Here is a 27,074-nt window from a genome sequence, read left to right as displayed (position 1 = left end):
GCACTTTTTTTGTCTCCTTACCTTTTAAATAGGTGTGTTACATTTGCAGTTTCCCACTTTTCTGGGACTTTGACAGCCTGTAAGATTCCATTCTGGGTATACACTTTCTCTGTAGCCGCTTTCTTTATTTCCTAGCATGCAATCCATAACGTATGGGAACATATCAGCTTTTAGCCCAATTAGTACGAGTTAATTAGTACTTTTAGCCCTTTTACCTTTTCCCCAGCGGAAGTTACTGTATTTATTTCCTCTTCCCATTTTGCCCCTTGATTTAGTATTTTTGGAATACTAGCAGTGAAAATTTATGCAAAGTATTTCTTGAACTCCTCTGTCATTTCATGGTCCCCCATGATCATTTCCCTAGGCTCATTTTCTAAGGAACCTACATTTACTTTGGCCTCTGTCTTCCTTTTTAAAGAAGCTGTACTGCCCATTTTTATATTACTTGACAGTTTACCCTCAAAGTGTATTTCTCCCTGTTTATAAATTTTTGGCTATCTTTTATTGGTTTTTAAAACTTTTCCAATTCTCTGGCTTAATATTAAACCTTGGCATATTGTGTATTTGTTTCTTTCAATTTAGTACTATCTTTAATTTCCTTTGTTAACCATGGTTGTTTTATAACCTTCCTGGAACCCTGTTCCCTCTCTGGGATTTGTCTTTATTGTGAGACATGAACGCAAAAGTCTGCCACTGTTCATCAACTAACTTTTTCTTAAAGTTCTGTCCGCTCCAGTCAACTGTTCACCTGACTTCGAGTTCAGACTTCAGCTCCTCAACTGAAATCTGAAGTTCCTTGAGGTACAATTACTTTGTACAGGTATGTTTGTTTTGGACCACCTTGGTGTCCAGCAGATCCAACATCCTGTAGCAACTGTACATTACCCATCCTGCCTCCACTATCATATTTAATTTGTTTTATTCGTTAATTATTTGAATATCTCTGCTCTTTACATTTTGCATCAGTATCAATCTCAAACTTAACAACTGTGCATGCATGTTTTGCACTCCCCTCAAAATGGAAACAATTTTGCAGCATCTACCTTGTCAAGACCCTGAAGAATCTCATTTAGAACACTTCTCATTCTTGTAACCTCCAGAGAATATAGATTCAACTTGCTCAGTCTCTCTTATTGGGACAACCCTCTATTCCAGGGAACAATCTTATGAAACTTTCTGTGCTACTTCTAATATACCCTTCTTAAATATGGAGATCAAAATTGCACAATGTACTATTGGTGTTGTCTCATTAAAACTCTGGGCGATTGCACCAAGACTTTACACTTGAATCCAATGACTTTTTATTAAGGGCAAATTGTTTTTTGTCTTGCTAATTACTTGCTGACTCCCCTGATTTTCTGAATACCTTTTACGAGTACACTTTAATCTGTCTTAACATCGGCATGAACAAGTTTCACATCTTTAAAAATAATACTCATTTTCTACTTTTACGACCAAAGTGAATGGTGCTCCAATTTTCTAACTCACACTCATGTGCTACCTTGATTCCCATTCATTTAACTTCTCTAGATCTCTTTGCTGCCTCTCTGGGACCTTCTCATAGCTTACATTTCCACCAAACTACAGGGTGATAATTATTGATATGATGATTTGAAAGTATATAAATTATAATTCGTCTGGGCTTTCTGAGCAGCGGTCATCCTTAGTTGTTGAGAATTGCAGCGTAAAGTGACACAAATTTTAATATTTGTGATAGCAAGCAGTTTTTACAAGGTTTTGTGGCCTGGTGAGCGGGTGGTGGGAAGATATAGTTTAGATCCCTTTATAAATATCCTCTTGGTGAATTGTAACAAATATTTTTATTTCTTTATATCACACAGCTTTTACATTCCAATTAAAATGTAGTACAACTCAAAATTAAGAAGCCAATTACAACGGTTTTTTGAGTGACAGAATCGAGGATTTTATGACTTCATAACCCTAAGAAAAATAAAAAGGAGAATACACCTAGTAGATATAGAAATAATAAAAGCTATCCATTAAAGCGCACTGAGGGGTCCTTGAGGCATTACATTCTTAACCTGAGACCACAGTTGTTTAATTGTTGACTGGTATCCTCAGCAATGACAGATTTTGTTGTGAATGGCTGTTTCTTCAATTTGTTTTTTTTTTGCTGGGAGCTGTTTTTAAGAGCAGGAATAGTGAGAGAGAAGGAGTCTTTGATCATCAGAAGGATCGTGATTTAGTAAAAGCAAGGAAAGAGAGAAAGAGTCTTTCTGTCCTTGCTTTTACCAATTCGTGATCCTTCTCTGCTTTGCTGCTCAAATGTAAATATTGAAATAGGTTCATTCATGTAGTTGCATTTCTAACTTCATTGTATTCTTGCAGGTAATCATTCATGTCAAATATGTGCCGCAGGGGAGGTGATAGTATTATCTCTAGACTGCTAATCCTCTACACTGCTAATCCAAAGACCCAGGGAATGTTCTGCGGACCTGGGTTCAAATCCTGCCATGGCAGATGGTGGAATTCGAATTCAATAAAAATCTGGAATTAGGGATCTAATGATATCTATGAAACAATTGTCGATTGTCAGGAAAACCCATCTGATTCACTAATATCTTTTAAGGAAGGAAACAGCTGCCCTCACCTGATCTGGCCACATGTGACTCCAGACTTCAGCAATATGATTGACTCTTAAATGTTTTCTGGGCACTTAGGGATGGAGCAACCAATCTGACCTAGCCAATGATGCCCACATGAATTAAAAAAAACTTATCTATCGCATGTACTGCTCCAGCTATCCTCTCTTGCAATTTCTCTTCCCCAAAACAAGGCTTCACTTTCCATTTCTTCTGTCTTCCTATGTGAGAAATGCTCATTTCATTCTGTAAGATTACTATGAAGCTGTTTGTTAATCATATCACCTCTGAACCTCTCTGGGTTCCCAGCTTCTTTGCCACTTTCTACTGACTTAATTCATGTGACCCTTCATCACCCACTTCAACCCTAAAGTTTTATTAAATCATGTGGGGCTTCCAAATCTCTTCTAGTTCCTTGCCTTTCTGCTGATTGGTGTCAGCTTTCTGCAGTCTCTCTGAAATGTTCTTTTCCATTTGAGAAGTATATTTTGCTAGCAGACAGATCAGTCCTCAATAAAATATCTATCCCTGGCATTGGTAGGCTTGAAACTACTGACACTGTTACCAGAAACTCACGAAGTAAACTTTAACCAGTGGCATCTCTGTACATTTTCCCATGAGTCCTTCATCAGTACACTGGAATTTAAGTTACTTTCACATTAAAAATCATTGTATGTTCCCCTCTCGCAAGCTCTGCTGACACCCGGCATCTCAGAAAAAAGTTGATTTCTCTTTCTGGCTGATTATACAGTCAGGGTTCACGATTTCTTTTGACACAAACTCCTAACAGGTATCCAGGTCAACAGTCACGACTGAGCAGATACTAGCCACTTTAATGCTACAGACACTGGTCTTGCTGGTTCAGTTGCTGTGAATGGCTAAACCAACAGTTTTCCTTTACAAGGCCTGGCTTCCCACACAGAGGTTTCCCAGATTTCTCCCATTCACATCCCTTCTTTTAATGATCAGAGTTCTACCTTCTACTTTCTACTGTTCTACATTCTTTTTCTCTTCAGCTTGTCTTGGGAATATTTGCCTTGCACCTATCTCTCTCCAGTTTGTGACCGCTCCTGGACCTGAGCTTCCATGAGTTTATGAGTTTATTAACTCACCGATGGGTTAGCCAGAATTTCTGCTTAACTGGGCCATGCTACTTTGTGTTCTTCTACGTTAGCCCAGATTGGAAAGCACATTGAATTTTTGATCTCCTGAAGGAGAATTATCTCTAAATTTTTACATGGGTCTCAACTTAAAGTGCCATATCCTCTGGTTAAATCAAATTTATGAAGCTGTTTAAATTCTAAGTGTGTCTGGTCAGTCATTTCTTGAGTGTCGACCTTTCAAGAGAGATAATCAAGGAGTTCACCTCTTCCTCATCAAACTTGGAGAGTTAGTAAGTGAACTTGTATCCTCCAGTCTTAATTGAGTTAAGTGTGGTTTCCTCACTGGAGCTATTCACCTTTCTCAGCTCGAACTGTCTCAATCGGAACACCCTTTCACTTTTACTTTTCTGGAATTCTCGCTATTCTTTCATTGTCAGACACACTCTGTCTCTTATTCCACTCATGGAATTCTCTTTCCTCTGATTCCACCTCTATATGTTTTGCCATCGGTTTTGCAATTATTGTTGGACTCTCCCTCCAGGGCCCTAGTGAGCTTTTATAATTCTTCCAAGGAGAATGCTTTTAGATTTCGGAAAGTTATTTCATCCTGCTCCATGAATGCATTAATATTAAATGGACGTTTCAGCACTTTTCCCAAAATAGACCAGAAAAGAACGTCTGTAATTTGTTTTTCAAAACTGTTTTCGAAGGAATAATTTCTTTCACCTACTCCAATTCTGTCATTTATCTGTGGGAATGCACTAGCTGAGCCCCCAGTTTTGTTATGATCAGGTAAGGAAGAATAATTTTTTTAAGCCCCTCTGAGTTAGGTGGAGTGGCCATGCTAAATTGCCCATAGTGTTCAGGGATGTGTAGGTTAGGTAGATTAGCCACAGGAAATACAGAATTAGAGGATTGGATCTGGGTGGGAAGCTCTTCGGAGGATTAGTGTGAACTTGATGGTCATGTTGGCCTGCTTCCACACTGTAGGGATTCTATGATTTTAAAAAAATGCTCATCTAGGAAGGATTGTCTGGATCAGTAAAAGGACCGTCCTCACAAAGTTAAATGTCTATAAGATACAAAATCTCTGGCTTTGCTTTGACATAAAAGGATGTTATGACCCTCTGAATGGCTCGACTTATAAATGTTCTTGAAGCTTGAAAGCAAGCACAGGTTTTATTTTTTTTGCATATTGTATAGCTTTACCAACATTTTTATTGTACACAGATAGAAATTTATTTGGCATAACTAGATTTGAAAGAGGAAAAGTGTGGTACAGTTGATGGGCCTAAGACCCTCTTTGGGCTGTGGGAGGAAACCAGAGTACCCGGAGGAGACCCACGCAGACACGGGGAGAATGTGCAAACTCCACACAGACAGTCGCCTGAGGTTGGAATTGAACACAGGTCCCTGGTGCCGTGAGGTAGCAATGCTAACCACTGAGCCACCATACCACCCTCTTTTGGTTATCAACTTAAAGCATGATAAAGACTGAAAAAAGTTCCCAATATTTTCAATGCTGCAAAAAGTTTAATTTACTAGAAATTGGACAAGCAGTCTGTTTATACTCAACCTGCCCCCGGGGAAACTCTGTACTGTCAACAATGCTCTGTCAAAGTTGTACTTATTTTTGTTGCGAATATACGAGGAGGATATAATCTAGCTGAACTGTATTGAAATCATCAGTCTAAAGTGCAATTTGCAAATGACAAACATTGTTGATCATTGGTTTTCTTTCAGTTGGTTTGAAAAGGCCAACTAGTGGGCCTAAATACATTCAATCAAACCACAGGTAGTATATGTGCACAGTGGTTTGGGACAGGCAGGGGTGAGGTGGTTCAGTTTGTTGGTGGAGTGGACCACTGTTTCAGAGGAACCAGTCCTTGTGAAATGCTAAGGGGAAGGAGTTGGGGGGAAGTTGTGTTTGGTGGTGACATCCTGCTGGAAGTGGTGGAAATGGTGGAGGATGATCCTTGGAATATGGAAACTGTAGGATGGAAAATGAGAACAAGGAGAACCCTTTCAATTTGCTGGGAAGGAAGGGGTTGAGGGGATAAGTATGGGAAATGAGTCATAAATAACTATGTCTATAACTATGAGGGCCATGTCAATCCCAGTGGGAGGGGAAATTGTCCATTATGGAGAAAGGAAGACATGTCGGAAGAGCCCTTGTGGAATGAAGCATTATTGGAATAGACCTGATGGAGATGGAGAAACTGGGAGAATGGAATGGCTTCCTTACAGGAAACAAGAAACAAGTTCAATTTTTACGAAGCACTGCTGGCAACACAGTTGGATATAAACATGTTGGATATAAACAAGCTGCTTGTCCAATTTTTATCAAGTTACATTTTGCAGCACTGAAAATACAGAGAAATTCTTTCAGTCTGTGAGATATTATATTATGATTCTCTTTACTAACTCACTCGCAAGTGCACTATATTTACTTTACCGCATTTCCATTCATTCATTTATAAAACTGCATTTTTGTAGTACATTTTACTTTTACAAGAAAAACTAAATTGGACATCCCTTCCTAGGCTGCCAATCCATTAATGTTTCCTTACACCTCTCAATTCTTATCGGCCCCATGCTTCAAGCCATGTTTAGACCTGTTTCTGTTTTTAGACCTACTCAGAACAATGCCATCCCTGCCATCATGTCTTCTTTAATTCACTCGAAACTATGGAAAGTTTACAATATTAATTAGCCCTTAGTAGCCATCAGTCAGGATCTGAATAGGCTGGAGGACATCAAACAGTTTCCTCTATTAGCATGTCGGTACAGTCTGCTGCTTTTAATCACGTTTGAAATTTCCTTCTGCACTGCCTATTTCTATAACACTGTACTACCTATTTCTAACTTTTATTTAGGGCTATTACCTTGTACTAATGTATGGATTTATATTTTTTAAATGCATAATAAATAAGGCCGCTATCTGCTTTAAGAAACTTACTATCAAAACAGCACTTCTGTGAAACTGCATGAATAAATGTGTAGGAACTATCAAAAACTGGCAATATTAAATGAAATCTCATGACCCAGCTGCAGGAGATCAGTTTAATATTCTCTTTTACTTTTATTTAGTAACTGTATAATTTCTCACCTATTTAGATAATAGAGGTCTAGTGTTTTTGCTAACATTACTAACTTTAAAGACAAAAGGACTAACACCTCTTACTTATGCAGGCTCAGACTGGACAGACATTCTAGTCCCATCAGGAGGAACAGCCAGCATTTAGCAAGAGTTAAACCATCTCCTGCTTCCCCAGGACAGATGTCACGCAAACTTTTGTACAATAGATACAACTATGTGACCCATAATGCTAAAATTTTAATGTATGTAAAAACTGTGTATGAAAGAGGCTGCTGTAAAACTGTACTTTGGATTCCATCGCCTCCTCGAACTGTGCCACTGTGGATGCTCCATAAAGAGGCTATTTTCGCCATTCATTGATGTCGATCGCTATTGAACACGATCCCACAAGTCTTTATCGTGATTAATGTAGATTTTTAAATATTTGTCCAGGAAGGATTGCTTGGACCATTAAAAGGAGTAATGAAGGCTCTTGTCCGCATGATGTTTACAATTTCTGGATCTCTGGCTTAGTTTTCATTTAAAATAATGTGACCCTCTGAATGACTGGATTTACTTGGCAAACATATCAAGGCAAACATATCTTTTAATATTTTAGTTTGCATATTGTAGTGCCTAAGGGTGCAGCTTGGACTGGAACACAATCCTTCAGTACCATTGCCAGAATATTATCAGACCATAGCCTTTGCATGACTCAGTGCTGTAGTAATTTGTTGATCTCAGGTAGAGTGAAACAAATTGGCTGAAGACTGGTACCCATGATAGTGGGTACCTCTGGAAGAGGCCAAGATGGATCATCCACCTTCTGGCCAAAGTTGAATGCAAATACTTCAGCCTTGTCTTTTTACAATGATAGGCTGGAATCCCTTACCATTAAGGACAGGGAAATGTTTAGAACGTCTGCCTCATGGTGGAATCGTCCACCACCATTCATGACTGAGTCTAGCTGGACTGCACAGTTGAGATCTGATCTGTTGGTTGTGGAATTGCTTAGCCTCATCTATTGCATGCTGCTTCTGCTGTTTAGTATGCAAGTGATTCAGTGTTCTAGCTTCACCAGGTTGACACCTTATTTTTAGGCATGCCTGGAGATATTCCTGGCACACCCTCCTGGATTTTTCGTTTAACCAATATTTGTCTCCGAGCTTAATGGTAATGATAGACATTGAATGAGATTACGAATTGTGGTTGAATACAGTTCTGCAGGTCACGATGGCCAGTTTTGATTTGTTAGATCTGTTCAAAGTCCGGTCCATTTAGTTTGAATTTACCCGCTTTTTGGTGCCCTCACCACCTGCTGCAGACACAATTTCCCACCTTTATGCTGCCCCTCAGCATTACCCCATATGAACTACCAGTTCATCATCAACAGCATCTCTTTCAGCACCTGCACAGTCAATAAATTTTCAAGTTATTTAACTGCCAATACTGGATGAGCAAAAATGTTGTCCATTAAGTATTGGGAAGACCCAAACCATTGAATTCAATTCCCGCTTCAAATTGTATTTCCTGGCTACCAACTCTATCCTCTCCCAGTTTGATGCTTAATCGACTGTTCACAAATTTAGTGCCATATTTGAGACCGAGAGGAACTTCTAATGACAGAATCATGCTGTCTCTAAGACCCCATTCCACCTCTGTGGCATCACCAACTCCATCCATATCTTAGTTTATTTGGTGCGAAATCTTCATCCATGCCTTTGGAGTGAGAATTGATTATTCCAATGTACTCCTGGCTGACATCCCTAAATATGACATGTTTCATATTCTCCTGCCATCTCTTCACTCATCCCAAATCCTATTACCCCTATGCTTGCTGATATACATTGACTCTAGTTAAGCAACATATTGATTTTAAAATCCTGATGCTCATTTGAATTTTTTTACATAGTTTTATCCTCCCAATCTCTGTGATCTCTTAGAGATCCATAACTCTTTGACCTATCTGAGTTCTTGTAACTCTAACTCATTGAAAATCTCTCATTTCAAATGCTCCACAACCGTCTGGTCATAATTTTTGGAATTCCTTCCATAAATTTCTCTGCCTCTTTATGTCTCCTTTCTTCAGTAAGATATTTCTAAAAGCCTATCTATTTGACTAAGTATTCAGCCATATTTACATAGACAAGTTGTTGATGAATTCGAGAGGTAATATGCACTACAACTGTGAAGAATGGTGGTTGGGCAGTCATTCAATTGATTGTGTGCACTAGTACCTGCCATTTATAACCTTCTCTGTCTGGCAGATAATTTTCAATGGAAAATGAGAAGTTGTGTACAATGGAAAGGAAAATTGGTGGGTGTGCGATGGAGTGCTGATTTTCTCCCCTTCCCACTCCAACCAGTATCCTGCAGGCATTTTCTGCTTTCAATGTTGTGCCTATTCTGTGCACATGCACAGTGCAATGATGTAGAGGATCTGGAACCATGTACATGCATGTTTCTGAGTGAGGGCATATGCATGTTTGCCCTTGAGTTGCACCGTCAGCAACTATGAAGTTTTGTCTTTGCAGCCTCTTATCCATTCGATTAGCTAAATGGAGTCCTCAGTTCTTCTTTCTGATGCTATTTAAAGCAGTTAAACCTTAAGAGGTGGCATCACAAGATGTTCCAAATCTGATGGCGAGAAAAGAATAATGACATCCTCTTCCCAACCAACGTTCCCAGCATCAAAATGCAACTCACTCAGAACCTGCTCCATTGGAGAGGATATGCCGGTCACATTCCTCACAGCTGACTCCTAACTGCTCTATTTACAAATCAGTTGAAGCAAGAAGAGAGTTGGAAATAGCTTATGGATGTCCTCAAAGCACCTTGAACAATCCACCCAACTCCACCAACACTGGGAAGTCCCTGGCCTGTTACTGACCAAAGTAAAAAAGCTGTGTCCTGACTGTTGATTTTCTGCAATGCATTAGTGTGTGAAGTTGATGATTTGTTGAGTAGACGATATTGAAGGTGACCTTGACCAATTCTAAAAGAAATGAAACTGGAAGTTTTGCCTATCCTGCGTAATTTAAATCTGATCCTGAAACTATAGGTTATGAATCAGCATAACCAGAGAAAAACGGCCATTGCAGCACATTGTTCATTAAGTGCAGATTCATTACTTTTTTAAAAGATCAACTGCAATTAAATTGACCAAGCTGGATGCTCAATTCTAATTTTTGAACTTTCTAAAAAAATCATTATCACTGAATTACTGTGACTGTGTATAGACTTGGCAAGTGTCCACACTGTATACAAATAAGGATACAATGATAATTTATTTATCTGTGTCATTTCATTTAACCTGAGAGCAGAGCTGAACTAGCATACGTTCATTTCTGTGAAAGAATGGGAGTTAAGGAGCATAATTGGCATCCCATCCACGACCTTCAACATTGATCCACACCATTACCAATGCACAGTGGCAGCAGTGTGTATCACTTATAAGATGGACTGCGATAATGGCTCTTTCGACAGTGCTTTCCAAATCTATGACCTCCACCACCTAGAAGGAATAGGGCAGTAAATACATAGGAGCACCATTACCTGAAAATTCCCCTTCAAGCCACGAGTTTGAAACCACTTTGCTGTTCCTTCACTGTCACTGTGGCAAGATCCTGGAACAGCCTTCCTAACATCTCTGTGGATGTACCTACCTCCAGTGGACAACAGATGATTAAGATTACTGCTCACCAGACCCTTTGCAAAGGCAATTAGGGATAGGCAATAAAAGAAAACATTGTGTTAATTTCATTTGCCCCACCCCTGCTCCCTTTAGCTGCAAAGAAAAGAAAGAACTTGCATTTAAAATGTGTTTTTCTTGACCTCCGCACCCCTTTCAATGTATTTTGCAGATAACAAAACCTTCCAGAAACATTCCACAAGCATGGCCAGTGATGCCATATCCCATGAACAAATTTTAAATAAGTAGAACTGCCATATGGGCAGCATACTGGCTCACTGGTTAGCACTGCTGCCTCATGGTGCCAGGGACCCAGGTTTGATTCCACCCACGGGCAACTGTCTGTCTAGAGTTTGCACATTCTCCCTGTGTCTGTGTGGGTTTCCTCTGGGTGCTCTGGTTTCCTCCCACAGTCCAAAGATGTGCAGGTTAGGGTGGATTGGCCATGCTAAATTGTCCTGTAGTGTACAAACAACTGCCCATTCAAACAATGGAAGCTATTTCTGTTTAGAAAGAAAGCATCTTTCAGAATATGGATCTAAGTATGCATGCAACATCAGTAATTATCCTTGAGAAATGAGATGTAAATATGTAGGGGATTTTGTTTTCTCTTGTGATTGATCAATAAGAAAATATTTTAAAAAATGACTATTTTGGGCAAACAAAGCCTCAGTGATGAATATGTGTGCATCGAGTTAAGAGATGTGATTTAGGGATACCTGAGAAGCATAAATAATTATAGCAGTAGTTTTCAGGCCTGGCTGGAGGACAATGTGAGATTCTACTATAGCTTCCTTGGAGAATCACAGAGGTGAATTCTATTTTTGTTTCATGAGCAGTAATTCAATGGAGCGTATCCTGTCCAATTATCATGTCATGCAGTGAAATAACTCGTGCAAACAAAAACCCTTTCACTTTCACAGACAGGGTTCTTTCAGCAATGATGGCATGTAGATGAGTGGTACCATCTATAGTGGGCTCTACTTGATCAATGAGGAAACAAACAAATCCATCTTTTACACCTTCTTTAAATTTCTTCTAATCTAGGACTTGTAGAATAGAGCCAAAGGACCTTTTGTCCTCTAAACTTATAGTACAGATGGTAGATGAGGTACTGTTTTAGGAATCTGAGAAAAACAGCAAAGAACCATGAAGCCTGTGGTACTGGCTGACTCCTCTGAGTCTACAATAAAAGAAAATGTATGATTGTGTCTGATTCATACATTCAGACATTCTGGCTGCATAATTGGCCACGGCTGTATTTTCTTCTGGGTCCCACTGAACTTAGTGTACAACAAGACTCTCGACAACAACTCATCAAAAAATTTTAGAACATAATATTATGCTGCAGTAAACTGATCGGCCTCACAACCCAAGAATATGGGGTGCCTCTTTCTGATCAAAGCAGTGTTAGTGTTACTATGAAATGATCCAACAAGCAAAAAAGCAATAATAAAATAGGCATAGCACAAGATAGAAGCAGAAGTTATGATCTGAAGTTGTTGGAATCCATATTGAGTATAGGTGTCGAGACCAACTTTTCTGGATTGTTTCTTTCCTTACCCTTTCATGTTGCATTCAGATTGTTGCTATATACTCAACCACACCTCATCTGTGTACAAACTATTACTAGACCCATTACCACCCTCTTTGGCTTTTGCATCTTTTGTTAGTTGACCTTTCCTGCTCTCTACCCTCTCACAGACCCTCACTTTGTACTTCCTGTCCCCTTTCCCCCATGATTCCCCACCCTTTTACTGACTTAAAAACGCTTCATCTCTATCTGCCCTCCTGTTCTGATGGAAGGTCAACCTGAAATGTAAACTCTATTTTCATTCCACAAGTACTGCAAGATCTCTTAAGTGTCACTTATATTTCAGATTTGCAGCATCCAGACTATTTTGATTTATTTTCTGAAGTTATATTCAATAGCGTTTAACCTATATTGTTACAAACTTGTGATAAAGTGGGGCAAAAGGTATAATCTCTGACCTTTCTAGAAAGCGCCAACGTACTTTCACACACATTTACTCAAACGAGAAAACTTGTCCTTGGACTATAAGTATCGAGAATAAAAGTGGAGCCAGACAATCTCAATATTGTTATCAGGTGCTGTCACAAATACAGCCACAACATTTCAGTGGATTTGGAGAGTGGCAGATATTGTACTAACAAGTCATTCATCATGGTAGAGGAAGTGGGGATAAAGGTGACACCTTTGGTTTCAAAAATATTGTAAGTTATTGGTGATAAAGAATATTAATCACATAAAGCCAACAATATCCTGGAGGAGTCTAGTCAATATTTGGGCCTTGTGACTCCATTGAGTCCATTTAAACCCTCCATAGATATAGACACTGGTATCTTTGCAGTGTTTATATCACTAGGTTGTCAAAAGGAAAGGTCAGTGGAATTCTGTCAGAAGAGGCTATACTCCTGGACTTGTTTTTCCCTGCCCTAATGAATCTAATACTATTTAGTATATTGAGTACGTAGCAGCAATCTGAATGGTAGCATAATTCCATCAACTCCTGGTCCCATCAAGAACTCCCATCTATCAACTTTTGGGAAGAGACATAACGTTTCCAGGTCCTGCCCAATTTCTGACATCATCCACTGTATTTTGGGCAATATTTGTTTGCTGGGAGTGACCAGGTCTTGAGAAAATTCAGAGCAGATGTGTTGTTTGAAGTTTAAAATGCCTTTTTGGTGAAGTTGCTTGGTGAACTGAAAACGTTGAGTGTTAGAAGTCAGGTTACACCCAGTTTTGTGCTTGTGAAGAGTGAAGAGATTGGGCTCTTCACTTGACCAATGAGATGAAAGGCACAACTGATATTGGAACTTAAGCTTTGGGCGAAGATAGTAATCCCTGGGAATTAAGTAGCTGAGGTAACATTAATCAAATAGAAGAGGAGACCCCTGGTTCTTTTGGCTCCATGTTCCAGGAAATTATATTTTTTAAAGAAAAAATCTTGTTGGTTGCAGCCAAAGTGGCACTTCCTTTAAAGAGAATTTGTTCAGCCATAGACCTCTCATCAAGTGAGCCCTGCAGTGGATGCTGTAACAGGTATTTAGCCCCTTATTTAGATACGCACAAGTTATAAATCTGGTTCTGCATTACCATAGCACAATGATTCTATTTTATGTCCACACCAATGTGGTTGATTATGTTTTTTCTGCTCGTAAAGAGCGTACAATCAGGGGAGACATATGGTGGGGGATCCTTTCCAGTGGTGAAGCCTGTCAACAGCTGACAGTGTTGCAGGTACAGTTGGGCAATAAAAAAATTTTCTAGTTAAACAGGGAGGCTCTGCTCCATGGCTAAAACTTTCCAGTACTTATTGCCCAACTCCATTGTTTCATAGAACACTTCCTGTTTATCATTTTGGAAGCATAAGGGACTGTTTCAGATCATGACACTTGCACAGAAATTCAAAGTTAAAAATTTGTCAATTATGTAGCAGAAAAGTGGTATAAGATTAAGCAAGGTATTAAAAACGAAATAGGAAGAACTTATCACTTGGAAGGAATATGTGCCCTTGGAAATTTGCTGTCTTTTTTCTTTGTTTGTGTCACTTAGTTTCTGTATCAGCAGTTATTTCCCTTGGTCTTTTGTAATCTAACCATATAATTCCCCTTTGTGATAGTTGAAATTTGTGGTTGTTTAATTAAAAAAAGGAAGTTGACTTCTGGTGCTCAAAGGAGACATTTCTGTCTGCAACTGTGTCTTATAATGACAGATCGTCTGAGTTAATGAATGTCATCATAGGGATTAGATGTTGGCCATTCACATCAAGGGCATGATATCTTCAATGAGGAATGGTAACATTGTAGCTATGTTACTGGATTAGTAATCCAGAGCCACAAATTCAGATCCAACCGTTGCAGTTGTGGAACTCAGTTTCAGTAATGGTAAACAGTCATGTCCCCAACAGATTATCATGAAAATTATTTGGTTCACTAATGTTATTTGGCCCTTTGACTCAGATCAATGTGCTTCACTCTTAATTGTTCTCTGAAATGGCTTAACCAGACATTGAGTCAATGAAGTTCAATAGGTGATAAATGGTCACATCCAGTGAATGGAAAGAAATTACTCAAATAGTGAACCAGTTCAGGCCTGAATGACGTTTAGGCTTGAGATGATAAATAGCATTTGACATTCTGGCCATACAGTTATCAGGCATCAATGTCAAATACCACTTTTCAGCAAAATCCAACAGGAGGTGATTAAAACATCTACTCTTGACTTCAGTTGCATTACAGTTGTTGTCTCCACCACCAACAACATCCCAGGAAGATCAATGATCAGAAGTTAACTGGACCAGTCACTTTAGCAGTGTCACTAATAGATGAAGTCAGAGTCAGGGTTTTGTGGGGCTGTCATCTTGAATCTCCAAATATGCAGAAAAATACTGATAAATGTTGTTTTTGCTTTCTAACTCTTTGGTTTTTTTTGACAGATTCACAGAATGTGAACATCACTAGCAATGCCAACATTTGTTGCTCGTCCCCAATTGCCTTAGAAATGGTATGGTCAACCATTATGGTGGTGAAGGTATGCTGTTACAGAGTTCAAGGTGTTCAATGTGGCTGGTACAAGTTCGGAGAATGATGGGCTACTTCTTGCTTGCCTGGCAATGTTGAAGAAGCTCTACACCATCTAGGAAAAGGAAGCATATTTGATTGATGGTTGATAGGATGTCAAAAACATTTAGTTCTTTCACTGTGCCTGCAATGCATACCATCAATGAGATACATTGAGCAACTCACCAACATTTCTTCAATAACATCTTTCAGAAACACAATCTCCGTAGTCAAAAAGGACAGGAGCAACAGGCACATGGGTGCATCACCACCTCCACGTTTCCCTCCAAGACAGTGTAACTGCACAATGAGATTACTTTCATCACTGGCCTGGTAGCTCAGTGGTTAGCACTGCTGCCTCACTGCACCAGGGACACGGGTTTAATTCCAGCCTCGGGCAACTGTGTGTGTGGAGTTTGCATATTCTCCTCATGTCTGTGTGGGTTTCCTCCAGTGTCTTCCGGTTTCCTCCCATAGTCCAAAGAAGTGCAGGCTAGGTGGATTGGCCATGGGGAATGAAGGGTTACAGGAATAGGGTAGGGAGGTGGGCCTGGGTGGGGTGGTCTTCAGAGGGTTGGTGTGGACTTGAAAGGGCAAATGGCCTGCTTCCACAGCATGAGGATTCTATGATAAACACTTGATTGGTTGTTTCTTCTTGGTGGCTTTGGATTATGAGCTTTTAAAATTAAATATAGTGATTTGATTGCTCAATTCTTTATGGCTCATTCATTGACTAAATCAATTTGCTTTTGCTTTGTTCAGGTTTAGCAAATAATAAGTCAAGACCACATTTTAGCCAATCACAATTCTTCACTCAACAGATATGGGGTGCTAAAGTGCAACAGCTGAAATATGACAATAGTGAAATGTGATGCATTAATTGTGTGGCATGTAACACGATGGCTGCACTAGACGTTAAATGTTCACACCTCATAGATATATGGCAACTTTTCTCCTGAAAGTGACCAAAGGATAGGACTATTGAAATAAAACCAGATTAATGCTGGAATTACACTACAGGTCAGGCAGAAACTCAAGAGAGAACGCTTCAATGTTGAAATCTTAACTGTTTCTGACCTTGGATATTCCCCTTCACTATTAAGTATGTCTAATAATTTCCGACTTAGTTTCCGAATTTCAGCATTTGCATCTCTTTGAGGCCAACGAGGGATAGGCTGATATATAAATGTGCAATCAGAAAGTATTGAAACAGCAACATTTGGATATAAAATTCATAGGTTCCCATGAGGAAAGTATGTAGCAAATGTATGCAAAAATTTATTTTCACTTTCTATCTTTATTCTTGTCTTTCGGATCAATTCCCAGAAAGTGAAATATCACTGGCAATGTCAACATTTGTTGCCTCCTGGATGATGTGGTCATTCATAGTGGTTATAGAATCATCAATAGAATCTGTAGAAAATGGAAGCAAACTATTCGGCCCATCAGGTCCACACTGACCGTCCAAAGAGCATCCCACCCAGACCCAACCCCCCCCTACCTTATCCCTGTAACTCTGAATTTTCCCATGGCTCATCCACCTAGCTTGCATATCCCAGGACACAATGGAGAATTTAGCATGGCCAATCCACTTAACCTACACATCTTTGGCTCAGCGGGAGGGAACCAGACCACCTGGAGGAAGCCCAAGCAGACACAGGGAGAATGTGCAAACTCCAGGCAGACAGCGGCCAAAGGCTAGAATTAAACCCAGCTTCCTGGTGCTGTGAGGCACTAACCACTGAGCCACCCTGACACAACATTAGATAAGGTCGTACCATTGTCTTAAAACACTATATTGATTTTTTTCATTCATTTGGAAATTTATTACACACAGTAATATTAATTCACACATAACATAAACTAATTGTTTGTAAAAATCTGAATATATGCTCCAAGTAACCAATCTTCCGGAATGATGCAACAATTACATACAGAAAAACTAATTGTACGAACTCGATAGTCAACGCAACGTGTTACATCCAGTAGCTGAACAAAGTCTCCGAATGCAAAGAAGGATTAGCACCAAAACTGCTCACTTCAAGATCGAAAATTTTAAAAAATGATCAGGCTGCAAAGAACTTGCTTCACATTAATTGCTTATCCACTAACCCCAAGGGCTTGTTGTCTTGCTTCTTCATTCACCTCCTTAGAAATGCATCCCTGTCGGAACTTCTGTACAAGACACGTCCTCAGTTATATATCCCATCTACTCAAATATTCTCTGATTTACTAGAAGCATAATATGAGTGATGGTAAAGGGAAACAAAACGACATTAGAAAGTGAAATAATCTGCTTATATCGCAGTTGAGGTTTACAAATGTTCTGAGAGACACCTGTATATTCTTCTGCTGTACATCCCCCTCTGTTAATGTAAAGATCAGTGCTTGAACAGGCTGTTGGTCAACAAAAGACTGTCAAAGCAGCTACAATTGCTATCCAGTTCTCCAGTAAGGTGAAACCAGACAAAATAGATTGGAATGGACTAGAGCACAAGCTCTCAATAGCTCAAACCACAGCAGTGCTGGAAGCAAAACATATGATCAAAGAGGGTTTAGCAATGGCTGTGCAAGCTATGCCACACTGCAACGATATAAGCTTGTCAATATCTCCACAAATTGTAGAGGTTATTTGGCACCATTAAAATTACTGAATGAGCTGCTGATGCTGAGCTACAGAAGTATATATGTCATTTGACTGTTGTAGCTCTGAATCTTTAGGGCCTGTATTTATTGGATTTTATGATCAGCAAGTTCCAGTTCCAACAGTTCCACCTACACCCATGCTCCCTAGGTCATTATTCCTTCTGCTGCAACCTATTGTGCTTGTCTCTACAGAAGTATGTGCCACTGGCTTCTGAGATTGTAGCAAAGATTAAGTACTGTAGTCACCAATTTATTATTAATGTTGACTTTTCTCTTTGACACTGTGCACATACACAAAATAAAGTACTGTTAGCTGACGCATATACACATTACTCTGATATACTGAAGATATTTATATCGACCTGTAGCTTGGTTCTAACAAACATAAGTAATTTATTTATTTTCACCCATTCATGTAAAGTGGGTGTTACTGGCTGACCACCGTTTACTGCTCATCGCTAATTACCCTTAGGAAGATGGGAGTATAAACTGCCTTTTGAACTGCTGCAGTTCGTGGGGTGTAGGTACACACGCAGTGCTGTTAGGAAGGGAATTCCAGGATTTTAACCCAGTGGACTGTGAAAGAAAAGAGATAATAGTTCCAAGTCAGAATGGTCTGTGACATCGAGGGGATCTTGCAACTGGTACTGTCCCCATGGATCTGCTGTCCTGAACCTTCTAGATGGTAGAGTTTGCAGGTTTGGAAGGTGCTATCATACGAGGCTTGACAAGTTGTTGCAGTGCATGTTGTAGAAGGTATCTACTGCTGGGAGAGTGTACCAATTGAGAAGGAAATAAAGCTTTAAGATGGTAGATGGGATGCATTCAGATGTACTGACATTGTGCATTGGTGGTGGTGGAATGGAAATTGAAGGTGTTAAGTGGGTTGCTAATCAAGTGGATTACCTTTTGGGCTTCTTTAGTGTCGCTGGAACTTCTCTCACTCAGGCAAGTGGAGAATATTCCATCAACTTCCTGACTCTTACAGATGGTGTACAGGCTTTGGGGAATCACAAAATAAGTAAGTCCTCACAGAGTCCCAGTGTCTGATCTGTCCTTGCAACCGCAATATTTATATAGCTGGTCAGTTCAGTTTATGATTATTAGTAACATCTGGGAGAGGGGAGTGGGGTTCAATGATAGTTATGCCGTTGAATATGAAGGGGTAATGGTTAGATTATCATTCAAAATGGTCATTGCTTGACACTTTTGTAGCAAATGTCATAGAATTATAGAACCCCTACAGTGTGGAAAGAGGCTGTTTGGCCCATCGACTCTGCATCAATTCTCCAACAACATCCCATCCAGACCCAGTCCCCTACAATATCCCAAAACCAGTTTACCATGACTAATCCCACAAGCCTACACATCCCTGAACACTACGGACAATTTTAGTATGGCCAATCCATCTAACCTGCGCATCTTTGGACTGAAACATGCAAATTCCAACCAGACAGTCACCCGAGGTTAGAATCAAACCGAGGTTCCTGGTGCTGCGAGGTAGCAGAGATAACCACTGAGCCACTGTGCCACCCATAATATGTTGCTTGTCACTTGTCAGCCAAAATCTGGATATTGTCTAGGTTTTGCTGAATTGGGACGTAGACTGCTTCAGTGTCTGAGGATCTGTGCATGGTGCTCAGCACTGTGCAGCCATTAGCAAATGGTCTCATTATGGAAGGAAGATCATTGATGAAACAACTGAAAAGGACACTATATTGAGGAACTCCTGCAGAGATGTTCTGGAACTGAGATAACTGATCTCCAGATCTCCAACAACCACAACCATTCTTTTTTGTGCCAGATCTAATTCCAGCCAGCAGAGACATTTCCTCCTGATTCACAGATAGTAGGAACTGCAGATGCTGGAGAGTCTGAGATAACAAGGTGTAGAGCTGGATGAACACAGCAGGCCAAGCATTCACATTGGCTGCAGTTTTTCTGGGGTCCTTGATGACATTCAGTCAAATGTGGCTTTCATATCAAGAGCTGTCACTCTAACCTCTCCTCTGGAATTCAGCTCTTTTTTCGCACTAAGGCTGTAATAAGGTCAGGAGCTGTGTGACCCTGGTGGAACCTAAACTTGGCATCACTGAGCAGGTGCTGTTTGATAACACTATTGATGACACCTTCCATCACTTTACTGATGATCCAGAGTAGACTGATGAGGCAGTAATTGACTGGGTTGGACTTATGTACTTTTTATGTATAGGACTTTTTTTTTCAAACAGTTTTACATATGGTTAGGTTGATGCCGGTGTTGTAGCTGTATTGGAACAGCTTGCTGGGGAGCAGCAAGTTCTGGAGCACAAGTCTTCAGTAGTATTGCTGGAACATTGTCAGGCCCAATAAATAGCCTTTTCAGTATCTAGTGCCTCTAACTGTTTTTTGACAACACATGGAGTGAATCAAATTGGCTGAAGACTGATATCTGCGATGCTGGGTACCTCTGCAGGATCATACATTCAGCACTTCTGGCTGTAAATTGTTGCAAATGCTCAGCCTTACCTTTTGTGTTAAAGTGCTAGGCTCTTCCATCTTTAAGGATGGATCTTTATATTTGTAGCCTCCTCCTCCAGTGAGCTATTTAACCACCATCATTCACAACTGAATGTGGCAGGACTGCAGAGCTCAGATTTGATCTGTTTGCTTTGTCTGCCATTTGATGTTTACACTGTTTGACATGTAAATAGGCCTGTTTTGTAGCTTCACCAGAGTTGATGACTCATTTTGAGGTGTGCCTGGTGCTGGTCCTGACATGCTGTCCTGCACTTTTCATTTCAAAATGGTAGCCGCATAGCTATGGATTTGGGGTCACACATAGGTCAGACCAGGGGAGCATGTGAGATCTTCCTTTCACAAAGAACATTAGTGAACCAGATGGTCTTCTAAGACAATCAACAATTACTTCATGGTCACCATCTGATCAGCTTTAATTCCAGCTAAATAGACTTGCCGGTATCCATGCTTTGCATTTAGCTTGGAAACAAATCGTAGACACATTGTCTCATAGAGGTCTGTAGTACAGAAAGAGACAATTTAACAGTCATGTCTGCACTGGTCAACAAAGATCCAAATTGAATTGAATTAGCTTTATTGTCACATGTACTCAAATGAGTTCAGTGAAAAGTTTTGCAAGTTGCCTCTTACAGAGCCATTTTACGTACAAAGTACCCAGGAACAGATTCTTCAGTACAAGTTCTTAGGGAAAAAAATTAGAAAAATAAGAAAAAGTTCAGTATTACAGATCACAAGAATAAGTTAGAAAAAACAGAAGTACAAAGTTCAGAACAACAGTCCTTCCAATCCAGACCAAGTGACACCTAGCCTCCAGGCCACACTGTGCGTTGACTCCAGACTGTGCTGAACTTCACATCAAGGCTCTTGAGGCCAGGAGACCGTTTTGGATTCACCTCAAGGCTGGAATTCCAGCTGAGGACACGCCAGGCTGAAACACTGCCATGGTCTGCCGAAAGACCTCCACACCGGGCCGGGAGACCATCACACCGGGAGACCATCACACTGGGAGACCATCGCACTGGGAGACCCTCGCACCGGGAGGCCATCATACCGGGCTAAGGCTTGTCACAGTGGCCTGAAAGACCACCCAAGGCATGTAATTGTTGGCCTGACATTATGGCTTCATACTTGCATTCGTTCTCAATTCGTGAATCAATGGTATTGCCCTTTCACTTTCCAAAAAAAAAGATTCTTTGTAAAGACTTTAGTTGATACAGAAATAGTTAATAACTCAATAAGTCCGTCTGTCAGTTCCTTTTTGGAAAAGTCACGCTCATGTCCCTTGCTGTAGCATCTTTCAACGAAGTGGTCACCTGGAGTTGTGTGTGTGACATGAATTGTAATCTATTACACCTGAATTTAATTCTTAACTCGAGCTGGTCTTTGAAAATTTTCCAGATCTTTTCTGCATCTTTCTGATCATCGACAGAAAGACCGTGTATGTTAATTGTGCAAAGCTCTTCCTTGACAATGGCAAGCAAGATTTTTTTTAGCTCTTTTTTCAGGATCATTTATCACTTGATCGGTAACATAGACATGAGTAATATAATCTGAACAGTCATGAATATGTCTCTTAAAGGTGAAAGGTGTACTGACGTACTCTGTCTCTGAAGGGTGTACTGACAATGAGACATAATACAATAGCCATAGATGAGCATATAAATCAATATGTATACTGGAAATTTCTATCATCGAGGCTAATTTGTATGATGCCTACAGCAGTTTTTAAATTCTCTTAACATAGAACCCTGAATGAATCTGGGACATCACAAATCTAAATGCTTCATCTGCTGACTGGACCGACCAGCTGAACAGTTGAGGGAGTCTCAGTTCATCATGATTAATATATTTATGTAGCTGATTTTGCCAATTTAATGGCTTTCTCTGTCATTGTTACTATTTGTCTAAACATAAAAATTTTGTTTGTGCATCTGATGAGCATTTCCACATGATAAGGCAATATTTTGCTAACTTGGTGAAGGAACAAAGCTCAAAGATGATAGTTTTACTTTTTGCTCTGGAAGAAAGCAGACAAATAAACTTATGATATGTATTTGAAAAAGTCCATATTTCAACTTTGCTAAACTTTCCAGTCCAGATACTAGGTCCGGAATTTTGTTACTGAGGCAGTTAGCTTGAAGTGGGAAATTTCCTGACTTGTCACACCTACGTCAATAGAAAACTCTGGAATGGCATGTTCTTCATTTTTGGTGGGTGGGCTCTGGGGAAGGAAGGGGCTTGGCGGAGAGATGGCTGGGAGTGAGTGATAATGTGCAGAATGAATCAGGCCTACCACTCCCTGAACCAAAGAATAGGCAGTGAGTGATATGGTGGGTTGCTTATCATATTCTCATCAGTTTGTGGGCCTTTCTCCCAGTTGCATTGTGACAGTTTTAAGCCCTCTAGTTTTCACCAGAATATTCCTAATGCCACTGGCACTCATATTCCAAGAAAATCTTTTTAAAGGAATTAATAGAATTGATTTATTTTTAATATTTGCCACCATAGGCAAAGGGATTCACTTTTCAGGACTCCATGCAATGTGTGCATACAATGTCATGACTCCGCCTGTCAGTTGGATTTGCAACTCCACACATAGAAACTAGCTGGTTTTAGAGTCATACAGCGTCCATGCTGACCAAGTTTTCCAAACTAAACTAATCCCAATTGCCTGTGTTTGGCCCATATCCTCTAAACCTTTTCTCTTAACATACCTATCCAAATGTCTTTTAAATTTTGTAACTATACCTGCATCTACCTCTTCCTCTGGCAATCAAATCACATATGAATTACCCTCTGTGTGAAAATTTTGGCTCTCAGGTTCCTTTTAAATCTTTCTCTTCTCACCTAAAAAATATTGTCTTTAGTTTTAAACTCCTCCAACCTAAAGAAAAGACCCTTGCTATTCACCTTATGTGTACCCCTCATGATTTTATAAACGTCTATAAGGTCACCCCTCAACCTCCTTTTCTCCAGTGAAAGAAGTCCCAGCCTACACAACTCCTATAATCAAAGGTCTGAGAAATGAATACAAGCATGCTAAATACCTTCTTAAACACCCTGTCTACCTCTGACCCCACTTTCAAAGAATATGTAACTGAACCCCTAGGTCTCTCTGTTCCACAACACTACTCAGGGCCCTGCCTTTAACTGTATTAGCCCTGCCTTTGTTTGTTTTACCAAAATATCATACCTCAATTTATCTAAATTAAACTCCATCTGCCACTCTTCAGCCCATTGGCCCCATTGATCAAGATCCCTTTGTAATCTTAAATAACCTTCTTCACTGTCACCTATACCACCAATTTTGGTGTCATCCATAAATTTACTAACCACGCCTCCTTAATTTTACATTGCTGCCACAAAACTTCAGTTGTCTATAAAAAAATTTCAATAACACCACCCAATGCTAAGCAAATACTATATGAAACAGGAAACATTTCCTACAGTGAGGATTATATGGAAGCAACACAGTTGCAAAACACAATTTCAGCTACTCATTCCTGTAATCATCAACTAATAACTGTGGATTCAGCTTCACAGTAACAGCATAATAAAATAATTTTCAACTTACTTCTGAAGTAATAAGTAAAATCTAAGTTTTCCTTTTCATTTACTAGGCTAATTGAATTCTAATCATTACTGTCAACCAGAAACTAAACAGCTTCAAATTCCTCAAACATTTAGGTCAGAGGTTCAAAGCTATTTTTGGTTAAAAGAACCCTTTCCAAATACATTGGTAATCACAGATTCCCAAAGTAAATTATACCCATATAATACATATTTATAGCAGAGCTGCTTATATAGAATATTAATAATGCTTTCAGTAAATGGATAAAGTATTTCTTGTAATTTGAAGACAGATCAGACAAACCTAAGATAAGTGATAAATATGACCCCACTAATGTTATAAGTGGATGCCAACTGAACTAATGTAAATTTGATAAATTCCCTGTTACTTGCGCGCATACGTACATAAGAACTTAATCAATACATATTTAGCAGAAGAGTAGACCATACAGCTTCTCAAGATTGCTCTGCTACTCTAATTTTTCTTCTAATTTGTTTATGAGATGTGGACATTGCTGGATAGGCCAGTATTTATTTCTCATCCCTAATGTCTACCGTTAACTTGTATTGCATTTTACAGCTTTAAATAAACGAATGTACAGAGTTAATTCACTCCTCATGAATGATTATTGGACCATTATCAGTAACAACCCAGTATATTTCCGCCTAACTTCCTAACCCAGATCCTCCAGGCTTCAGATAGTCAGAGAGCAGAAAGATGCACATTTGAACCTCTCAGACATCCGGATGTAGAGACTATGCGATAACTGCCTGGGAAGTTTAAACATTCAAAGGTCAACTACTGCACTTTGGAGTCCTCCAAAAAAGCCCCTTAGTCCGAGCAAGAGTTATTCCTTCATAGTTACACCACACAAGATCGAGGGATTAAAATTTGCTCTAACTCAACACTAACTATAAGAATGAACCCCCAATCACTCACACTGCCAAGGCCTAAGAGGCTATGGGCCAGGTGCTGGAAAATGGGATAAGAAGAGATAACTGGTTGCTTTTAACCAGTACTGCCAAAATGTGCCAAAGGCTCTCTTTCTGTGCTGTACATCTCTCTGTCTCCATGATACTGACCTCCCACCGCTCAAACTGACACCTGTCTCCTTCTTCCTCAACACCTGAAAATTCCTTTCGAATCCTGACCCACTCTAATCTCTCACCCACTTACCAGCCACCTAAACCCATCACCCACCTGCCACATTACCTCCTCATTGATCTGCTGCTCTAACCACATAGCACTCTATCCCTTCATCATCCACCCTATCCCTCATCCAACTAACAACCTAATCACTCTCCTGAGAGACTACAAGCTTACTGCTTTCGTGCCCTATTCCCTTATCCACCTGCACCCTTTGCTTTTTGGCACCTTATCCCATCAACCACCTGCCCCTTATATCCTGACACACCTTTCATTCTACCCCCCTCCACTATCCTGGCAGCCTACCCCTTCATCAGCAACCTGAGAGCCTAATTCCTTAACCAACTGGCATCCTTCTCCCTTGCCACCAGGCTTTCTGCCATATCATCCACCCACCAGGCATCCTACTCTCTTAACCACTTGCCATCCTACCCCTCACACATCTGGTACCCCAGTCTGCCATCTGCCTGATGGTCCATTTCCTCAGCCACCCTCCTTACTCCATCTCCCGCTTTCCTTACATATTTGCCTTCTCTCAGTAGCTGTCAAAGTAGCTTTTAAACATTTTCCTTCCTGGAATTCACTTCCAATTCAAACAGCATTTGAGAAGCCTGGCAACGTTGTGATCAAGCCATCTGTTCAATTTGCAATCTGCGCCACCTTGAACATTCACACCCTTTAGCAACAGCTCACCTTGGCAGCAATGGAAACCATCTACAGTCACTAATCCAACGGGTCACTGGTGGGTCACAGTGTGGCCTGCTGAATGGTCCTCTCTGGCCTTTGAAGACAGCTAAGGTATGATGACAAGAACTGTTCCTCCAACCAGAGGCCATTTCTCTCCCACAATTGCAGCTCCCAGGAAATGTGGGAGAGAAGTGGTCTTTCATTAGATGAACTGTAAGCAGGGCAATATGATTGGTTTAACACAATAGAGGTCTGGAAACCACAGCAGTGAGCATACCCATGTCTTTTTTTAAGTTGCAAAACCCTCTTGATATTTTAGCTCTATGCTGGTGTTTAACTTCTATTTTCCAGTTTATAGTTTAAACAAAAAAAAATGTGGTTCATTGCAGGAGCAGTTGGAGAGTCCAGCCATCAGTTGGGAGACGGGCAGTGTGAGAGTTAGGTTGGGGGTGATGACAGTCAGGCATCAGCAGCTAGGAGATGGGTTAGGGTCAGGTTATATTAGGAGGGGTTAGGCTTCAGGCCAACTTGGGGCCAGGGGTAGAGGCAGACATGGATCATTGGCTGAGGGGAGTGGAGAGAGAGTTGGGCCTTCAGAAGAGATTGGAGTGATATTCAAGACATTGTTTGGGGGAAGTGGTGTGGGAGTTCAGCCATCAGGAAGTGGGGTGACAATCTGACTGTTGAGAGTGGTGAGCAGAGTGAGAATTAAGCTGGGGGTGCGTGGGCTGAGAGTTGGGCCATTGTGGGAGTGTGGGGGTGGGGGGTTCAAAGCAGAGTGAGGGCTGAGATGTGAGGTGCTTGGGGAAAGAGTCTAGCTCTTGGCAGGGGATCAATACATGTGTAAGGCCAAGTGGTGGAGGGTCAGTGAATTTGTCTTTCCCAGAAACCTTTCTTCCTCTTCTTCAAACACCTTTAACCCTGAACAGTTTTGTGTTGACTGGTTCACCTTGCCGCAATTGACCAGTCATTTAAGAAGCTTAACACCATCCAGAACAAAACAGCCCATTTGTTTGGCATCACTTCCACAAATATTCACTCCCCCACTACCGATGCTCAGTAGCAGCAGTGTATATCATCTACAAGTTGCAATACAGAAAATTCACCAAGGCTTCTTGGACAGCATCTTCCAGACCCGTGGTCGCTTTCATCCAGAAGGACAAGGACAGCATATGCATGGGAGCACCACCACCGAGAAGTTCTCCTCAAAGTCTCTCACCATGTTAGGAGAATATATCACAGTTCCTTTGGTGTTCCTGGATCAAAATCCCAGAAGACCCTCCCTAACAGCATTGTGGGAGTACCCATAACAAATTGACTGCAGCAGTTCAAGAAGGCAGCTTACCACCACCTTCTCAAGGGCAACTAGGGATGGGAAATAAATATTGGCCCAGCCAGTGACTCTCATATCATCATAGAATCATCATAGAATCCCTACGGT

The 27,074-nt window shown here is 40.4% G+C and overlaps 2 long non-coding RNA genes across 3 annotated transcripts in view; one reads left to right on the top strand and one right to left on the bottom strand.

Annotated features, from left to right (window-relative positions):
* The window catches only part of LOC125483013, a 52,995-nt gene extending 36,477 nt beyond the window's left edge, over window positions 1-16,518 (top strand). Inside the window, exon 3 of the long non-coding RNA XR_007262008.1 lies at window positions 14,940-16,518. This is a non-coding gene — a long non-coding RNA (uncharacterized LOC125483013). The remainder of the gene's footprint in view (window positions 1-14,939) is intronic.
* LOC125483012 overlaps window positions 13,942-27,074 on the bottom strand; it is a 59,207-nt gene continuing 46,074 nt past the window's right edge. For both annotated transcript variants that reach the window (XR_007262006.1, XR_007262007.1), the window contains one exon: window positions 13,942-15,139. This is a non-coding gene — a long non-coding RNA (uncharacterized LOC125483012). The remainder of the gene's footprint in view (window positions 15,140-27,074) is intronic.

Source organism: Rhincodon typus, chromosome 4 (genome assembly GCF_021869965.1).
Source record: "Rhincodon typus isolate 14 chromosome 4, sRhiTyp1.1, whole genome shotgun sequence".
In the NCBI taxonomy this organism is placed as follows: Eukaryota; Metazoa; Chordata; class Chondrichthyes; order Orectolobiformes; family Rhincodontidae; genus Rhincodon; species Rhincodon typus.
Note: the sequence above shows the minus strand (reverse complement) of the source record. Positions and strands in the feature narration are given on the sequence as shown.